The sequence below is a fragment of the Monodon monoceros genome, unplaced genomic scaffold (assembly GCF_005190385.1).
Source record: "Monodon monoceros isolate NGI ecotype Baffin Bay Population unplaced genomic scaffold, NGI_Narwhal_1 Super_Scaffold_18, whole genome shotgun sequence".
NCBI lineage: Eukaryota > Metazoa > Chordata > Mammalia > Artiodactyla > Monodontidae > Monodon > Monodon monoceros.
In genome coordinates, this window is record NW_021703774.1 from 71,325,802 (window position 1) to 71,346,476 (window position 20,675).

Sequence of the window (20,675 nt, forward strand, 5' to 3'; positions counted from 1 at the left end):
GTTTGCAAATATTTTCTCCCATTCTGAGGGTTGTCTTTTTGTCTTGTTTGTAGTTTCCTTTGCTTTGCAAAAGCTTTGAAGTTTCATTAGGTCCCATTTGTTTATTTTTGTTTTTATTTCCGTTTCTTTAGGAGATGGATCAAAGAAAATCTTGCTGTGATTTATGTCAAAGAGTGTTCTTCCTAGGTTTTCCTCTAAGAGTTTTATAGTGTCCGGTCTTACATTTAGGTCTCCAACCCATTTTGAGTTTATTTTTGTGTATGGTGTTAGGGAGTGTTCTAATTTCATTCTTTTACATGTAGCTGTCCAGTTTTCCCAGCACCACTTATTGAAGAGAATGTCTTTTCTCCATTGTATATCCTTGCCTCCTTTGTCATAGATTAGTTGACCGTAGGTGCATGGATTTACGTCTGGGCTTTCTATCCTGTTCCATTGATCTATATTTCTGTTTTTTGTGCCAGTACCATAATGTTTTGATTATTGTAGCTTTGTAGTATAGTCTGAAGTCAGGGAGTCTGATTCCTCCAGCTCCGTTTTTCCCCCTCAAGACTACTTTGGCTATTCGGAGTCTATTTTTTCTCCATACAAATTTTAAGAGTTTTTGTTCTGGTTCTGTAAAAAATGTCATTTGTAATTTGATAGGGATTGCACTGAATCTGTAGATTGCTTTGGGTAGTATAGTCATTTTCACAATATTGATTCTTCCAATCCAAGAACATGGTATATCTCTCCATCTGTTTGTATCATCTTTAATTTCTTTCATCAGTGTCGTATAGTTTTCTGCATACAGGTCTTTTGTCTCCTTAGGTAGGCTTATTCCTAGATATTTTATTCTTTTTGTTGCAATGGTAAATGGGAGTGTTTCCTTAATTTCTCTTTCAGATTTTGCATCATTAGTGTATAGGAATGCAAGAGTTTTCTGGGCATTAATTTTGTATCCTGCAACTTTACCAAATTCATTGATTATCTCTAGTAGTTTTCTGTTAGCATCTTTAGGATTCTCTATGTATAGTATCATGTCATCTGCAAACAGTGACAGCTTTACTTCTTTTCTGATTTGGATTCCTTTTATTTCTATTTCTTCTCTGATTGCTGTAGCTAAAACTTCCAAAACTATGTTGAATAATAGTGGTGAGAGTGGGCAACCTTGTCTTGTTCCTGATCTGAGTGGAAATGCTTTCAGTTTTTCATCATTGAGGATGATGTTGGCTGTGGGTTTGTCGTATATGGCCTTTATTAAGTTGAGGAAAGTTCCCTTTATGCATACTTTCTGCAGGGTTTTTATCATAAATGGGTGTTGAATTTTGTCGAAAGCTTTTTCTGCATCTATTGAGATGGTCATATGGTTTTTATCCTTCAGTTTGTTAATATGGTGTATCACATTGATTGATTTCTGTATATTGAAGAATCCTTGTATTCCCGGGATAAACCCCACTTAATCATGGTGTATGATCCTTTTAATGTGCTGTTGGATTTGGTTTGCTAGTATTTTGTTGAGGATTTTTGCATCAACATTCATCAGTGATATTGACCTGTAGTTTTTTTTCTTTGTGACATCTTTGTCTGGTTTTGGTATCAGGGTTATGGTGGCCTCATAGAATGAGTTTGGGAGTGTTCCTACCTCTGCAAAGTTTTGGAAGAGTTTGAGAAGGATGGGTGTTAGCTCTTCTCTAAATGTTTGATAGTATTTGCCTGTGAAGCCATCTGTTCCTGGGCTTTTGTTTGTTGGAAGATTTTTAATCACAGTTTCAAATTCATTACTTGTGATTGGTCTGTTCATATTTTCTATTTCTTCCTTGTTCAGTCTTGGAAGGTTATACCTTTCTGAGAACTTGTCCATTTCTTCCAGCTTGTCCATTTTATTGGCATAGAGCTGCTTGTAGTCTCTTAGGATGCTTTGTGTTTCTGCAGTGTCCGTTGTGACTTCTCCTTTTTCATTTCTAATTTTATTGATTTGAGTCCTCTCCCTCTTTTTCTTGATGAGTCTGGCTAATGGTTTATCAATTTTGTTTATCTTCTCAAGGAAGCAGCTTTTGGTTTTATTGATCTTTGCTATTGTTTTCTTTGTTTCTATTTCATTTATTTCTGCAATGATCTTTATGATTTCTTTCCTTCTGCTTACTTTGGGTTTTGTTTGTTCTTCTTTCTCTAGTTCTTTTAGGGGTGAGGTTAGATTGTTTATTTGAGATTTTCTTGTTTTTCTGAGGTAGGCTTGTTTGCTATAAACTTCCCTCTTAGAACTGCTTTTGCTGCATCCCATAGGTTTTGGATTGTCATGTTTCGTTGTAATTTGTCTCTAGGTATTTTCTGATTCCCTCTTTGATTTCTTCAGTGATCTCTTGGTTATTTAGTAATGTATTGTTTAGCCTGCACGTGTTTGTGTGTTTTATGTTTTATTCTGCTGTAATTGATTTCTAATCTCATAGCGTTGTGGTCAGAAAAGATGCTTGATATGATTTCAATTTTCTTAAATTTACCGAGGCTTGATTTGTGACCCAAGATGTGATCTATCCTGGAGAATGTTCTGTGTGCACTTGAGAAGAAAGTGTAATCTGCTGTTTTTGGATGGAATGACCTATAAATATCGATTAAATCTATCTGGTCTATTGTGTCATTTAAAGCTTGCATTTCCTTATTAATTTTCTGTTTGGATGATCTGTCCATTGGTGTAAGTGAGGTGTTGAAGTCTCCCACTATTATTGTGTTACTGACAATTTCCTCTTTTATGGCTGTTAGCAGTTGCCTTATATATTGAGGTGCTCCTATGTTGGGTGCATATATATGTATAATTGTTATATCTTCTTCTTGGATTGATCCCTTGATCATGATGTAGTGCCCTTCCTTGTCTCTTGTAACATTCTTTATTTTAAAGTCTATTTTATCTGATATGAGTATTGCTACTCCAGCTTTCTTTTGATTTCCGTTTGCATGGGATATCTTTTTCCATCCCCTCACTTTCAGTCTGTATGTGTCCTTAGGTCTGAAGTGGGTCTCTTGTAGGCAACATATATATAGGTTTTTTTTGGTATCCATTCAACAAGCCTGTGTCTTTTGGTTGGAGCATTTAATCCATTCATGTTTAAGGTAATTATCAATATGTATGTTCCTATTACCATTTTCTTAATTGTTATGGATTTGTTTTTGTACGTCCTTTTCTCCTCTTGTGTTTCCCACTTAGAGAAGTTCCTTTAGCATTTGTTGTAGAGCTGGTTTGGTGGTGCTGAATTCTCTTAGCTTTTGCTTGTCTGTAAAGCTTTTGATTTCTCCATCGAATCTGAATGAGATCCTTGCCAGGTAGAGTAATCTTAGCTGTAGATTCTTCCCTTTCATCACTTTAAATATGTCATGCCATTCCCTTCTGGCTTGTAGATTTTCTGCTGAGAAATCAATTGTTAACATTATTGGAGTTCCCTTGTATGGTATTTGTTGTTTTTTCCTTGTTGCTTTCAATAATTTTTCTTTGTCTTTAATTTTTGTCAGTTTGATTACCATGTATCTCGGCATGTTTCTCCTTGGGTTTATCCTGTCTGGGATACTCTGCACCGCCTGGACTTGGGTGGCTATTTTCTTTCCCATGTTAGGGAAGTTTTCGACTATAATCTCTTCAAATATTTTCTTGGGTCCTTTCTCTCTCTCTTCTCCTTCTGGGACCCCTATAATGCTAATGTTGTTGCATTTAATGTTGTCCCAGAGGTCTCTTAGTCTGTCTTTATTTCTTTTCATTCTTTTTTCTTCATTCTGTTCCACGGCAGTGAATTCCACCATTCTGTCTTCCAGGTCACTTATCCGTTCTTCTGCCTCAGTTATTCTGCTATTGATTCCTTCTAGTGTATTTTTCATTTCAGTTATTGTATTGTTCATCTCTGTTTGTTCTTTAATTCTTCTAGGTTTGTTAAACATTTCTTACATCTTCTCAATCTTTGCCTCCATTCTTTTTCTGAGGTCCTGGATCATCTTCACTATCATTATTCTGAATTCTTTTTCTGGAAGATTTCCTATCTCCACTTCATTTAGTTGTTTTTCTGGGGTTTTATCTTGTTCCTTCATCTGGTACAATGTCCTCTGCCTTTTCATTTTGTCTATCTTTCTGTGAATGTGGTTTTCCTTCCACGGGCTGCAGGATTGTAGCTCTTCTTGCTTCTGCTGTCTGCCCCCTGGTGGATCTTAACTCTGTTCTTAATTATCTTCCCTCTCTTAGTGCTTTTATGTGCACATGATGCGGTCCACACTGTGAGTGTGCATCTTCTGGTACCATGGCCCCTTAGCCCTTCAATTTAGCTTTGGTATGCTGGTCTGTTACTGAAGCTGGCATGTGGAGATAGCATTGTATTTATATAGTAAGCCAAATAGAACTTGTATAAGGACTTTTCTGATGGATGCATGGCTTGTGGAGGGTGGATGGAGCTTCACGATCCATACACTTCTGGTGTTTGAGGATGTTAAAGGTGTGTTGCTGCTTAAAACCACACGGAATCTTAGTTTAGATTCTAGTTCCTATGAAGCCAGGGATGCTTGTTTAACCCTTTTGGTTTTCTATTCTGTCAAGTTTAGGTAATAATGAAATTTTCTGTATTGGTATTTAAAGGAAAAAGAGAGAGAGAACTTACAATGTTACACATAAATTGAAATATAAAATACCCACATATTTTCATGCTGAGTAAGCTAAAGGCAACTAATATTGCGCCTCCTTAGGGAGGTCTTCATCTGTAGATGGGTGGGAATGAGATGAGGGAGAGTCACCAGGGAACTGACATGAGGTGGTCATGGGCTGTGGACCTCAGGGCTTAACTCTGTCTGAAATGTCCTCCTCCGCCTCCTCCATTTCTTTGCCTTGTCAAGTTCTGTTCATCCTTCAGTTCCCAGTCTAAATGTTATGTGTTCAGAGATGAACCCACCCCCACCGCTCCTCCCCCACAGCTATACACTCATTCAGAAACTTGCCTCTTTCCAGCACTTCACGATTTGGAACTGTATCTTTAATTCTGCTGTTATTTTATACCTGTCTTCCTCACTAGACCTCCCCAGTGTACCCCCAGCTCCTGGGATGATGTCGGTACACTAGCACATAATAGTAGCCTAATAAATATTTGTGGAATGAATGAATGTCCTCAGTATCTTTTCTGCAACTGTGGGGTTGAATCAGGTGACCTGTGCGTTTTCCACATCTGAGATGCCTTGGGGTCTGAGGGTCCCAGTAAGGGCTCTGAGTCCTGTGGCTCTTGGGGTGGAGGGTGGGTGAAGGAACAGCAGCAGAAGGGAGCTGGAGTCCCACCCTGGTTGGGCCAGTAGGTGGTGCAGGTGAGCTGGCTCCCTGGCCGGGGCTGGGAGCTGGGGAGTCACAGGTGGGTGTGGGGTTGGAGCACCTTTGCCAGAGCTGAATATCTGGACCTGCTGGGTGAGGAGGCGGGGTGCCTAGATGGTGCAGGTGCAGGAAGGAAGGGAGAATGCCTGGAGATGCAAACATGCTGGGGCACTGGCTGCAGGGGTGTGTTAGGTGTTGGAGTCCTGGTACTTCTGGCAATAAAACCACTCTTGGCACATCAGCATGTAGAGTGGCAAGGCAGCCTCTCCTGAGACTTGGAGATCTGAGAGGAGCCCCACCCCGCCTCCCAGAGGGGTTTCCAGTGCTGCCTTGGGACAAGTCTCCTACTTGCTCTTGGTCAGCTCCTGCTCCCACTGTTCTCACAAATATTCTCACATTTCACTTCCTTCCTCAAGCTTCCATCCCAACCCTCTTACTCTCAGCAGAGAAAATTGGGGCCCATCCAGCAAGACCTCTCTCAACATCCTGTGACCTTGCAAATGTTCCTGCAACCATATTCCCACATGCAGTTCTTCATATTTTTTCTTTCTTCACATCAGCCTCAGAAGGTGATGAGTCCCCTCTTCTGTTAAGGTCCAGCTCTTTGCTTCTTCCTTCTGTTCATGGTCTTTTGGGACCTCTATTTTAACTCATCACCTTTACCTCTCAAATTAATGTTTATGGCCAAAACACCTTTCCTTAACACTAGGTTAAAATTCTAACTCTGGTCGTATCTCCACTTGGCTATCTAGTAGCATTGACAACTTTGATGTGTAAATCTGAGCTCCTGGTCTTTCCTCTGAAACTGCTCACACTGCTGTCTTCCCCAGCTCAGCAAGTGGATGCCATGCTTCCAGTTGCCCAGGCCCAAAATCCCTGGGGCCATCACTGACTCCTTTTTTTCTCTCATTCCCCTCGCCCAGCTGGCTCTCCCTTCAAAATATATTCAGAATTCAGCTGCTTCTCAGCACCTCCCTGGCTACCATGCTGGTTCCGTGCATCATCATCTATCACTTGAAATGTTATGATGGCCTCCTAATTGGACTCCCTGATTCTGCCATCCCCCAGGCCTGGAGGAGGACAGGCTCCTATTCTCAACACAGGAGCTACAGAGAAACTGTTAAGATGCAACCAAGTCAGATCATGTCTTTCTTCTACTCAGAGCCCTCTGATGGTTTCTCTCCCATGTCACTCAGAGTAAGAGCCAACGTCCTTGCTCTGGCCTGAAAGGTCCTACTCAACCTTGCTCCTCGTTTTGCCTCTGACCGTATCTCCTACTATTTCTCCCCTCTCTCGCTGTGCTCCAGCCTCACTAGCCTCCCCCTGCACCTCCAGCACACTCTACCTCCAGTGAGCTTGTTTCATACATTTGTAATACAGTTAGATGAAAGAAAATACATCCTGTGTTCTATCTTAGAACTGTGCCTACCTCCTAAATGATTTAAAAAAGGTTTGCATGCATTTAGGATCATTCTTTGTGCTGTATGGTTCAATGGGTTTTGCCAAGTGCACAGTCAAGTTTCATAATTGCAATGTCATGCAGAGTAGTTTCACTTCCCTAAAAATCCTTTGTAGTTCACCTACTCAACACCGCCCCCCCCGCCCCCGCCAAAGAAGCCCTGAACCCCTGGCAACCATTGATCTTTTTACTGTCTGTATAGTTTTGTCTTTTTCAGAATGTCATATAATTGGAAGCATACAGTATATAGCCCTTTCAGACTGTCTTCTTTCCCTTATTAATATACATTTAAAGTCAGCCATGTCTTCTCCTGGCTTGATAGCTTGTTTCTTTTTAATTGCCGAATAATATTCCATTGTACGGACGTACCACAGATTGTTTAACTGTTCACCTATTGAAGGACATCTTGGTTGCTTCCAGTTTTTGCTGATTATGAACAAAGCTGCTATAAATACTTCCATGCAAATTTTTGTGTGAATATGTTTTCAAGTCAATTGGATAGATCCCTAGATGCATGATTGCTAGATAAAATGGTAAGACTATGTTTAACTCTGTAAGAAACTGCCAAACTATCTTCCAAAAGAACTATATCATTTTGCATTCCCAATGCGTTCAGCAATGAGTGAAAATTCCTGTTGCTCCACATCCTCACTAGCTTAGTTTTTTGGATTCTAGGCATTCCAATAGGTGTGTAGTGGTATCTCGCTCTAATTTTAGCTTGCCATTCCCTAATGACAAATGATAGCATCTTTTCATATGCTTATTTGTTATCTGTATCTCTTTTTTTGTGCAAAGTCTGTTTAGGTATTTTGTCCATTTTAAAATTGGATTGTTTGTTTTCTTGTTGGGTTTTAAGAGTTCTTTACATATTTTGGATACAAGTCCTTTATTAGATATATGTTTTGCAAATGTTTTCTCCCAGTCTGTGGCTTGTCTTTTCATTCTCTTATCATTGTCATTCACAGAGTAGAAATTTTTAATTTTAATGAAGTCCAATTTATCAATTTTTCTTTCATGAATTGTACTTTTGATGTTGTGTCTAAATAAATTGCCAAACTCAAGGTCACATAGATTTTTCTCCTATATTTTCTTCTAGAAGGTTTACAGTTTTCCATTTTCCATTTAGGTCTAGGATTCATTTAGAGTTATTTTTGTGAAAGGTATGGAATTTGTGTCTAGGTTCTTTTTTTTTTTTTCTTGCATATAGACTATCTAATGGTTCCAGCACAATTTCTTTCTCTCTTTTTCTTTTTTTGCACTCAATTTTTCATCATTTATTTTGTTGGAAATAATTTTGTGAACTAGTAAACAATAAAATCAGGAAAAGCAAATAAACAAAAACAACAGTTTAGTGCTTAAATCCACAAGGTTCTGGAATCAGATGGTTTGACTTTCCTGGCTTGTCTGCTTACTATCTTTCTGATATTAGGTAAGTTACATAATGCCTCTGTTCCTCAGCTCACTTATCTGGTAGTGTTAGTAATAACTCTGTTGGGAGGAATGAAGAAGTTAATATGCATAAAGCTCTATGAGCAATACTTGGAAACTGATGTCAGTATATATAAATTATTATTAAGATTCAGCACTATCAATTTTTAAAAAAGTCTCAGATCTTCTTGGATTTGAATTAGTGTTAAGAATCATCACCATTGTTAGGCTTAGGAGGTTATGAAGTAATAAGATGTTAAGCAGGTTAAACAGGAGTTGGTCATTATATTGTCACCTCTTAATCACTTATTCTCTGACCTCATTGTTTTATAAATCAACCATGCTCTCCTAATTATCAAAATCTGGATAAATCTTACTCAACCTTGCTTCAGCATTTGGCCAGCACAATTTCTTAAAAAGGCTATCTCTTGTTCATTGAATTGTCTTTATTCCTTTGTTAAAGATAAGTTGGGGCTTCCCTGGTGGTGCAGTGGTTGGGAGTCCGCCTGCCGAGGCTAGGGGAAGCGGGTTCGTGTCCCGGTCCGGGAAAATCCCACATGCCGCGGAGCAGCTGGGCCCGTGAGCCATGGCCGCTGAGCCTGCGCGTCTGGAGCCTGTGCTCCGCAACGGGAGAGGCCACAGCGGTGAGAGGCCCGCGTACCGCAAAAAAAAAAAAAAAAAAAAAAAAAAAAGATAAGTTGACTATATCTGAGTGGGTCTATTTCTGGGCTCTCTATTTTGTTCTATTGATCTATGTATCTATTCTTTTGCCAATACCACACAGTCTTGATTGCTGTAGTTTTATAACAAGTCTTGAAATTAGGTAGTGTAAGTCTTCCAGCTTCAGTCATCTCCTTCACTATTGTGTTGGCTATTCTGGGTGTGTTGCCTTTCTGTATAAACTTTAGAACCAGTTTGGCAATATATCCAAAATATCTTGCCGAAATTTGTTTGGGATTGCATTAAATCTATAGATCAAATTGGAAAGAATGGCTATCTTAACAATACTGAGTCTTCTAATCTATGAACACAGAATATCTCTCCATTTATTAAAATCATTTTTTTGATTTGTTTCATCAGAGTTGGGTAGTTTTCTGCATATTCATCTTATACCTATGTAGTTAGATTTATACCTAAATATTTTATTGGTTTTGCTGCTATTGTAAATTGTATATTTCAAATTCCAATTGTTCATTTCTGGTGTAGAGGAAAACAATTGACTTTTGTATATTAACCTTGTATCCTTTTATATATTAACCTTGTATCCTTTTGTATATTAACCTTATAACCTTGTATCCTGTGACTTTTCTACACTTCTTAGTTCCAGAAGGGTTTTTTTGTTTGTTTGTTTGTTTTGTTTTTGTCAATTCTTTGGGATTTTCTACATAGACAATCCTGCCATTTGAGAACACAGACCATTTTATTTCTGTGGACTTTGAAACACATGTTGACAGCATTCTACACCAGCTGCTCAATGTGGCACCAGGGGAGAATTTTTTTTTTTTTGTCATTTGCAGGGGTCTGTCCTGAGTACAGAAATCAAAGCTCTTATGCAAGGGGAAGTATAAAAGGTGGCATTTCTGAGAGATCAACTCTAGAATGGTGTAATTTCAATGTTTTCATTGAAATTTTATCTTAGGGGTAACAGACAACATCAAAGGGCTGACAGGTAACATCAAAGGGCTGACAGGCCACATGTGTTTTTTTGTTCGCTTGATTATACCAAGCTTTCCTTGGCAGAGAAAACCCAAATAGATAGGAGGCACACTGAGGGAACATGCTTGTCCTGGGTTTCCTCTTGCCGTTGGCTACCTCTTATCACCCTCCTCCACAGGTTCCTTTCCTCCGGCTCCTTGGAATATTGACATTCCCCAAAGCTCCGTCCCTGTCCCTCTTGTCTTTTCCCTCTACTGCTCCACAGATTGTCTCATCCACTGTCATAGTTTTAACCTCTCATCTATTGAGAATGCTTAATTCTGTGGGTCCAGCCAAGATCCTTTTCTGAGCTCCAGATGCACACGTGTAATGGCTGTGTGATGGCCATCCCAGGGCTCCCATGTCCAGCAGCATATGTAACTTCTTTCCCCAAAAGTATTTCCCAAGCTGGAAAACTCCATGTCACTCTTTCCCCCTCTGCTTCATCCACACCAAGTGTGGGAGGCAGTATTGTTACTGGCTCAATGCTTATACTTGGGACAGAGCTGGGGCCAAATCTAAGCCTCTGTTTACAGATCTGAAAAATAGAATACACAAACGCATAACTTCTGAGGCTCTTGTGAGGACTGAATGAGATAATGCAGATGAAGTGCCTAATATCATCCAAGAGCACAATAGTCCTCAATAACTATGAACTATTATTTACAAGCAGTTAGCTCCAAGTCTTATGGTTTTGAGCTCAGAAATGTCTCCTGACTCTAATCTCTTCCTTCCTTTCCCATGCCAAGGCCTGAGTTAATGTCCTCATTTCTCACCCAAGCACTTCATGAGTCACATTATTGGCTATTCATTTCTCATAGTGCTGATGGTGTAATCTTTCTTAAAAACAAAAGGAAAGCAAACGAACAAAAAACATGTCTGACCTGTTAGGCCTTGCTGGTTCCTTTTATCCGTAGGATAAAATCGAAACATGTTTTGGCACACCAGACCCTTCACTCTGCACATTCAGCTCTCCTAGTCTGCATCCACTCCCTTCTTTGTTTCCTTGGTTCTCTCCTGACTCAGCCAACACACCTGTTCCCTGAACTTACCAGACCCACTCCCAGGTCAGTGAGAGTGTGAATGTGCTGTTCTGTCTCCTTGGAGGTTCATCCCCTCGCTCCTCTTAAAATAATGGCTCTTAAAAACGCAGCACAAACATCACATCTTCTGTTCATCCCTCCTCAGTCATCCAAGACAGAGATTCCTTGTCCTTCATCCAAGATTTGAGACCCTGGGGCCTCTTGATTTTCATGTTGTGTTGGATTTTGGCTTATTTCTCTATATCACCTGTGAGGTTGTGAGCTTTTGAGGACAGAATACAGTGTCATATTTTGTGATGTACCCTCAACTCCTAAGGGATCAATAAACGTTTGTGGCATGATTAATGAACTAATGATATTGTTGGTCTACATGGTGGTCTCCCCACTGGAACTTGAACTCCGAAAGGGCTAAGACCTGTATGCCGTTCATTTTTGTGTCTTTAGCACCTAGCTGGGTTCCTGAATGTCATAGTTGCTTAATAGCTTGTGTGAGTGAACGGGAAAGTGAGAGCTGAATGTCCTCATGGATAAGGGCACTGGGATGCCCTCAGATTAAAATTGCTCAGCTGATACTTAGAGGGTGGGGGCTCAGGCTGAGTTAGCCCCCAGCAAGGGACCTGGGAGTTTCTCTTGGGGGTTCCCTGGAATAGAATTGCCTTCCTCCATGGGAATTGACTTCCTGGTTTCTCCCTCCACTCCCTATTCCTGCACCTACACATTCCTCCTCTACCGTAATGGGTTTTTCCTTGAGTTTAAGATGATGACCACAGTTAAAATAAACAACAAAACAATAGAAATAAAAATAAACCTGGTGCTTTTGGATAGATTAACTAATCTCTCTAAGCCTCAGTTTCTTCATCTGTACCTGTAAGATGGTTGCTGTGGGAAATTTGTTCTGTTTTCTACAGTGATGGAGTGACAACCTTTTTAGTAAAAGGAAATTGCTGGTTTCAGCTAACACATTTTTATTTCTCTTAATATTTTGGTGTTTTCTTAAAAGATCAAGTGGCCTCAGAAAGGGGACAACCAAGGGCTTCCCTGGTGGCGCAGTGGTTGAGAGTCCGCCTGCCGATGCAGGGGACACGGGTTCGTGCCCCGGTCCGGGAAGATCCCACATGCCGCGGAGCGGCTAGGCCTGTGAGCCATGGACGCTGAGCCTGCGCGTCCGGAGCCTGTGCTCCGCAACGGAAGAGGCCACAACAGTGAGAGGCCTGTGTACCGCAAAAAAAAAAAAAAAAAAAAAAGAAAGGGGACAACCAAGTGTCTCTCAGTAAGTGCCAACGAGGAGCCCAAGGTGTCTCAGCTAGAAAGGGCACAGGGTAGGGTCTGCAAACTCAAGCATGTGTGACTTCAAAGCCAGTGCACTTTCCTCTAGCTTAACGTCCTCTAGTCTTAGGGACACTCTACCCCTTTTTTTCTGTGGAAACTATGACACCCAGTGAGCCTTTGTCAGAGAATGCTAATAATAACCCACGAGGCTACCTGTACAGCTCCGAGACCGAATGAGGCAAACGCTTGCTAGAGTGGAAAGGAACCCTCAAACCTTGGGGTTGGAGAGGCTCCAAATGACGGAGATAATGTGCAGTGCCAGCTGTTCACCAGCAGGGGGCCGGCGAGTCTGCCCGTGTTCTTGTGTGGCATGCAGGGACACTGGAACGTTGTCAGGAACTCTTAGGTTGGTTGAGATCATAAGGCAGCCACCACGATATCCTTCCATCTAGACAGAGATTTAGAGCTGTGAGCTCCACAGTGGCCATGTGAGGTGGACTTTATTGCCCCCATTTTACAGAGGGTCAGATAGTTTGAGTGGTCTCTCCGAGGTCACACAGCCTTGCAAACCCTTGGTCCCCAAATCCAGTTATTTTACTGCACATCTTGAGCTCTTTCTGGCACATCACACTGGCTCTTTGGTAGATCTGACAATTTTATAAATAAATAAATATATATATGTTTCCACATACTTAATTCTATCTCCTATTTACCTGCCCAGTCCACCAAATAACTGGTCGCATTTGAAATTCCCAGTGACAAGGAACTCACTACCTCCAAATGCTTTCTTCAGGAGCAGAGGGAACAGCTTTGAAGGGAACTCTCTGGTGTTGCTTCTCCTGGGTATAGCTGCAGAATTTAGGGAAGGCTTTTATTTATTCATTTATCAACTATATGCTAGTTATCTACTAAGTAGTCACAAAGTCCATGTCTTAGTCAGTTTGGGCTGCCATAACAAAATACCATCGACTGGGTGGCTTAGCCAACAGATGTTTATTTTCTCACAGTTTTGGAGGCTTGAAGTCTGAGATCAGGGTACCACCATGGTCAGGTTCTGGGGATAGCTCTCTTCCTGGTTTTCAGACAGCTGCCTTTGTGCTGTGTCCTCACTTGGTAGGGAGAGAGAGCACGTCTCCTCTTATAAGGGCACTAATCCCATCATGAAGGCCTCATCCACATGACCTCATCTAAACCTAATTATCTCCCAAAGGCCCCGTCTCCAAATACCATTACTTTGGGAGTTAGGGCTTCAACATATGAATTTGAGGAGCGGGACTCAATTAAGCCCATAGCTGTTCAGATGCCCATTAGTATAAAGTTATATCCTGTAACACTGTGATTTATAAGAAATACATATTTGTTCATCTCTGATCCTTACACAGAGATCCTAAAACCTTTGGAATTTCCTGTGATGAGAGCTATAAAAATGTTTTTCTGTTATGTTAATGAGGGGGGTTAACACCCCTTTGGGAAAATTACCTAAGGATGGGGGTTGGTTGCCAGTGGAGCCAACCATGTGATTAGAGGGTTAAAACTTTCAGTACCACCCCCATCTCTAGGGAGGGGAGAGGGGCTGGAAATTGGGTTCAATCACCAATGGTCAATGTGTAATCAATCAAGCCTGTGTAACGAAGGCTCCATTACACATATGATAGTTCTAAAAATCGAACTACCATATGATCCAGCAATCCCATTCCTGGGTATATATCTGGAGAAAGTCATAATCTGAAAAGATACATGCACCCCAGTGTTCATTGCAGCATTGTTTACAATAGCCAAGACATGGAAGTAACCTGAATGTCCATTGACAGAGGAATGGATAAAGAAGATGTGGTACGTATACACATGGAATATTACTCAGCCATAAAAAAGAATGAATAATGCCATTTGCAGCAACATGGATGAACCTAGGGATTATCATACTAAGTGAAGTAAGTCAAACAGATATATGATATCACTCATACATGGAATCTAATTAAAAATTATACAAATGAACTTATTTACAAAACAGAAACAGACTCACAGATTTCAAAAACAAATTTATGGTCATCAAAGGGGAAAGTGGGGGAGGGATAAATGAGAAGTTTGAGATTAACATATACACACTACTATATATAAAATAGATAACCTACAAGGACCTATTGTATAGCACAGGGAACTGTACTCAATATTCTGTAATAACCTACATGGGTAAAGAATCTGAAAAAGAATGAATATATGTATATGTATAACTGAATCATTTTGCTGTACGCCTGAAACTAACACAACATTGTAAATCAACTATATTCCAATAAAAAAAAAAAGAAAAAGCCCTAAAAGGACTGGGTTTGGGGAGCTTCTGGGTTGGTGAACATGTGGGGATTTGGGAGAATGGCACACTGTAGAGAGCATGGGAGCTCTGCACCCTTTCCTCATACCTTGCCTTGTGCATCTCTTCCATCTGGCTGTTCTGAGTTACGTCTTTTTGTAAGAAACCTGTAATCTAGCAAGTAAAATGTTCCTCTGATTTCTGTGAGCCACTCTAGGAAATTAATTCAATCCAACAGGAAGTCGTTGGAACCTCCAATCTACAGCACAGGTGACAACCTGGACTTGTGATTGGCATCTGAAGTGGTGGTGGTGGGGCAGTCTTATAGCACTGAACACTTAACCTGTGGAATCTGACACTATTTCCAGGTAGATAGTATCAGAGTTGAGTTGAATTGTTAGGACACCCAGCTGGTGTCAGAGAATTGCTTGGTGGTGTTGGAAAACTCACACATCAGAACTGGTGTCAGATATTAACTCTCCTCTGTTCTTTGTATGAATTTTAACTTTTCCCCCATACGTGTTTGGACATTTTCCTCTATGCTGTTTGTTGTAAATTGAATTAGTCAAGATAGGCTTTGCTAGCTATCACAGCCCTCCAAATTACAGTGTCCTAATACAACAAACATTGACTTGTCACTCATGGCAAGTCTGATACGGGTCAGTGTAGACTCTCCTCTGTCCTGTCAGTCAGGGTTATTCTAAGTGATAACCCAATATTAATATGTGGCAGGTGAATAAAACAAACATATCAGTGGTCAAAAAATGCAACCTGGTAAGTGCTACCATGGAGGTATATGGGGCTCTAAGATAACACAGATGAGAGGTTGGGGGATTGAGAAAGTCATCCTAGGAGAAAAGGAAGTAACTAGGTGAAGGATGAGAAGGGCTCATAGGAAACCATCAAAGAAAACATCAAGTTTCATGGAATGGGCAGCATTTGACATGATCAGAGAAAAGGGTGTGAGAGGGAATAATGGGAGATGGGGCAAGCAGGTAGAAGATGTGGATGGCCTTCTATGAGAAGCTGAAGAGTTGGGATTAAAGAAAGGGATAGTTCACAATGGAAGTCAAAACACACCTTAAAACTCTTTTGATAAATTAATATTTTCTGAGCACCAACAATGGGCTGGGCACTTGTACCTACATTATTTCATTTCAATTTCACATTTTCCTGTACATAAGAGTGATTATCTGCATTTTGTGATTGAAAAAGGAGCCTTAGGGAAACTAAGTGCAATTCTCTCACACCACATCCAAAATGATTTTTGCTGTGTCTCACCACCTGGCCACAAAGAACACAAAACACTAGATCAACGAACATCCCTGCTCTGTGATGGTCAAATCTTAGAACAAATCACTGTCAGAGCTGGAGGCACTCAGATAAAATCTAACTCAGTGTTTTTCAGAGAACGCACTTTGGACCATCTGCATGTGAGAATTAATAAAGAGAAACTTCAGTTAAAATAAAGTTATGAGACCAGAAGGGGGAGCTCCTATGCTCTACAACAACAGCAGAGCCCAAGTGGAAAAAGAAAGACTTCCTCTTCTTGCCTGGGAAGAGCTCAGCCAATGAGAGACTGTCATAAATCAGCCAATGAAAAGCCACTATACTTTGAACTCTCAATTCCTCCAATGGATTCTTTTTTGCTATAGCCCTCCTAACTTCATTTTCCCCTCTATAAAAGCATTCTCTTCTTCTTGCTGTGTGGGGACATGCATGTGGTGTGCAGACTCCAAACTGCAATTCTTTGCTGATCCTGAATAAACGAATTTTTGCTGGAGAAATAACTGGCTTGCTATTTGTTTTAGGTCAACATGCATCAGCAATACTTAGGGTAATCATTAAAATGCAAATTCCTAGGTTCCACTCCAGACTCTTTGAGAGGTGAAGCTTGAAAATCTGCATTTATTATGATCACTTCAGGCACGTTTTATGTGCACACAGAGATTTAGAGGTGCTTATCTAGTTCATCTCTTTTGTAAAATTAAGAAATTTAGGTTCAGAGATGACTCTGAACAAGTTGTATGAGGACACACAGCTTTTGCTTGAATTTGCATTGGGATTTGGATTTCAAATCATCCAACTCAGTGCTTTAGGTCCAAATTCAGCTTCGAGGAGTGACCTTACATAAATGAGTTTAACTACTCTGGACCTCAGTTTCCTCATTTATAAAATGGCAATAGTTTCCACTTTACCTACATCACAGGAGTGAAGAGTCAAATAGGATGTAGCTGTGAAAGTGTTGTGTAAATTTTGTCATTGTTATTACACTGTTATGTGTATGAAATCAGAGCTCTGGATACAGGGAAAGAGACAAAGGGAAGAGTAGCTAAAAAAGTAAAAGCATTCATAATAGATAGACCCAGAAAAGAAAATGACCTGAAAGGTTAACCTTTAGCTGTGTGAATGTGTGTGTATGACTCACTTTTAACCATAGTCAATTAAGTTAGATTTTCCTTTCAGCAGAGAGTGGGGGCAAAATAGATGGAGTCAGAGGTCATTGCTTCAGAAGAGATGTATGGGGTAGAATTAGCATGTTTTACTAGTGTTCCAGATATAGATTTTTCTAGATGATAAAAATTCTTACACTGCATTAAAAGAAGTCCTCATATGTCAATGCATTTTGTAAAGCTAAGTTATTCTTTTTTTTTTTTTTTTTTTTGTGGTATGCAGGCCTCTCACTGTTGTGGTCTCTCCTGTTGCAGAGCATAGGCTCCGGACACGCAGGCTCAGTGGCCATGGCTCACGGACCTAGCCACTCTGCGGCATGTGGGATCTTCCCAGACCGGGGCACGAACCCGTGTCCCCTGCATCGGCAGGTGGACTCTCAACCACTGCACCACCAGGGAAGCCTAAAGCTAGGTTATTCTTGACACCAAAACTACAGATGGGCAGTAGTAATTTTATTCAAATGAATAAAATTAGAAAAATTGCAAGCCAATCTCTCCTATGTATTCAGATGCGAAATCCTAAAGAAAATTATTAGTAACCCAAATCTAGAAATGCACAAAATGATATGCAATAACTTGACTTTCACTCAGGAATGCAAATTCCTGTCCATGAATATCGAGAACTCTTATGATTCAACTAGAGAAAGACAGTCAACCTAGTAGAAAAATGGGCAAAATATTTGAAAAGACATTCTGTAATAGAGAAAATATGACTGGCCAATAAATACATGAAAAAGCTTGGTCTTCTTAGTGATCATGCTGATAATTGAGCTAACTATATAATTTGAGACATCTAAAAATGAACAGAAGAATAAACCTGAAGTTCAAGTTAAAACCATAAGATATGCATAAATTAGTAAAAATTAAAGTGTCTGACAATATCAAGTACTGGTTAGGATGTGGAGGAACAGGAACTCTTATGTAGTTCTAGTGGAGATATAAATTGTAACAACCACTTTGAAGAACAAGTGGCATTGGTAAGAGTAAAGTTGAAGATATACATAGTCTAAAACCTGGTAATTCTGCTAATTCTACAGAAACTCTTACATATGTAACAAATAAATATGTATTAGAATATTACAGTAGCATTGTAAAACTTGAAAATAATTCAATATCATCAACAGTACAATGAATAAATGTACTGTGTGATAGTCACATGTAGAATACTATACAGCAGTGAAAATTAATTTTATGCTTCAAAATTGATGAACCTCAAAAACTTAATGTTGAGGAGATTTGTTCAAGATGCAGAGTAGAAGGACGTGCTCTCACTCCCTCTTGCGAGAACACTGGAATCACAACTAACTGCTGAACAATCATCCACAGGAAGACACTGGAACTCACCAAAAAAGATATCCCACATCCAAAGACAAAGGAGAAGCCACAATGAGATGGTAAGAGGGGCACAATCACAATAAAAATCAAATCCCATAACTACTGGGTTGGTGACTCACAAACTGGAGAACACTTAAACCACAGAAGCCCACCCACTGGAGTGAAGGTTCTGAGCCCCACGTCAGGCTTCCGAACCTGGGGGTCCGGCAATTGGAGGAGGAATTCCTAGAGAATCAGACTTTGAAGGCAAGCAGGATTTGATTGCAGGACTTCGACAGGACTGGGAGAAACAGAGACTCCACTCTTGGAGGGCACACACAAAGTAGTGTGCGCATCGGGACCCAGGGGAAGGAGCAGTGACCCCATAGGAGACTGAACCAGACTTACCTACTAGTGTTGGAGGGTCTCCCGCAGAGGTGGGGGGTGGCTCTGCCTCACCGTGAGGACAGGGACACTGGCAGCAGAAGTTCTGGGAAGTACTCCTTGGTGTGAGCCCTCCCAGCGTCCTCCATTAGCCCCACCAAAGAGCCCAGATAGGCCCCAGTGTTGGGTCGCCTCAGGCCAAACAATCAACAGGGAGGGAACCCAGCCCCACGGAACAGCAGTCAAGTGGATTAAAGTTTTACTGAGCTCTGCCCACCAGAGCAACAGCCAGCTCTACCCATCACCAGTTCCTCCGATCAGGAAACTTGCACAAGCCTTTTAGATAATAGCCTCATCCACCAAAAGGGCACAGAGCAGAAGCAAGAAAACTACAATCCTGCAGCTTGTGAAACAAAAACCACATTCACAGGAGGATAGACAAAACGAAAAGGCAGAGGACATTGTACCAGATGAAGGAACAAGATAAAACCCCAGAAAAACAACTAAATGAAGTGGAGATAGGCAATCCTCCAGAAAAAGAATTCAGAGTGATGACAGTGAAGATGATCCAGGACCTTGGAAAAAGAATGGAGGCAAAGATCGAGAAGTTGCAGGAAATGTTTAACAAAGACCTAGAAGAATTATGGAAGAAACAAACAGAGGTGAACAATAAAATAACTGAAGTGAAAAATACACTAGAAGGAACTAATAGCAGAATAACTGAGGCAGAAGAACGGATAAGTGACCTGGAAGACAGAATGGTGGAATTCACTGCTGCAGAACAGAATAAAGAAAAAAGAATGAAAAGAAATGAAGACAGCTGAAGAGACCTCTGGGACAACATTAAATACAACAACATTCGCATTATAGGGGTCCCAGAAGGATAAGAGAGAGAGAAAGGACTCGAGAAAATGTTTGAAGAGATTATAGTCAAAAACTTCCAGAACATGGGAAAGGAAATAGCCACCCAAGTCCAGAAAGCACAGAGAGTCTCATACAGCATAAACCAAAGGAGAACACGACGAGACACATAGTAATCAAACTGGGAAAAATTAAAGACAAAGAAAAATTATTGAAAGCAGCAAGGGAAAAATGACAAATAACATACAAGGGAACTCCCATAAGGTTAACAGCTTATTTCTCAGCAGAAACTCTACAAGCCAGAAGGGAGTGGTATGATATACTTAAAGTGATGAAAGGGAAGAACTTAAAACCAAGATTACTCTACCCGGCAAGGATCTCATTCAGATTTGATGGAGAAATCAAAAGCTTTACAGACAAGCAAAAGCTAAGAGAATTCAGCACCACCAAACCAGCTCTACAACAAATGCTAAAGGAACTTCTCTAAGTGGGAAACACAAGAGAAGAAAAGAACCTACAGAAACAAACCCAAAACAATTAAGAAAATGGTTATAGGAATATACATATTGATAATTACCTTAAACGTGAATGGATTAAATGCTCTAACCAAAGGACACAGCCTTGATGAATGGATACAAAAACAAGTCACATATATATGCTATGTAAAAGAGACCCACTTCAGACCTAGGGACACATACAGACTGAAAGTGAGGGGATGGAAAAAGATATCCCATGCAAATGGAAATCAAAAGAAAGCTGGAGCAGCAATACTCATATCAAATAAAATAGACTTTAAAATAAAGAATGTTACAAGAGACAAGGAAGGACACTACATAACAATCAAGGGATCATCCAAGAAGAAGATATAACAATTATAAATATATATGCACCCAACATAGGAGCACCAAAATATATAAGGCAACTGCTAACAGCTATAAAAGAGGAAATTGACAGTAACACAATAATAGTGGGGGACTTTAACACCTCACTTACACCAATGGACAGATCGTCCAAACAGGAAATTAATAGGGAAACACAAGCTTTATGTGACACAATAGAACAGATAGATTTAATTGATATTTATAGGACATTCCATCCAAAAACAGCAGATTACACTTTCTTCTCAAATGTGCGTGGAACATTCTCCAGGATAGATCAC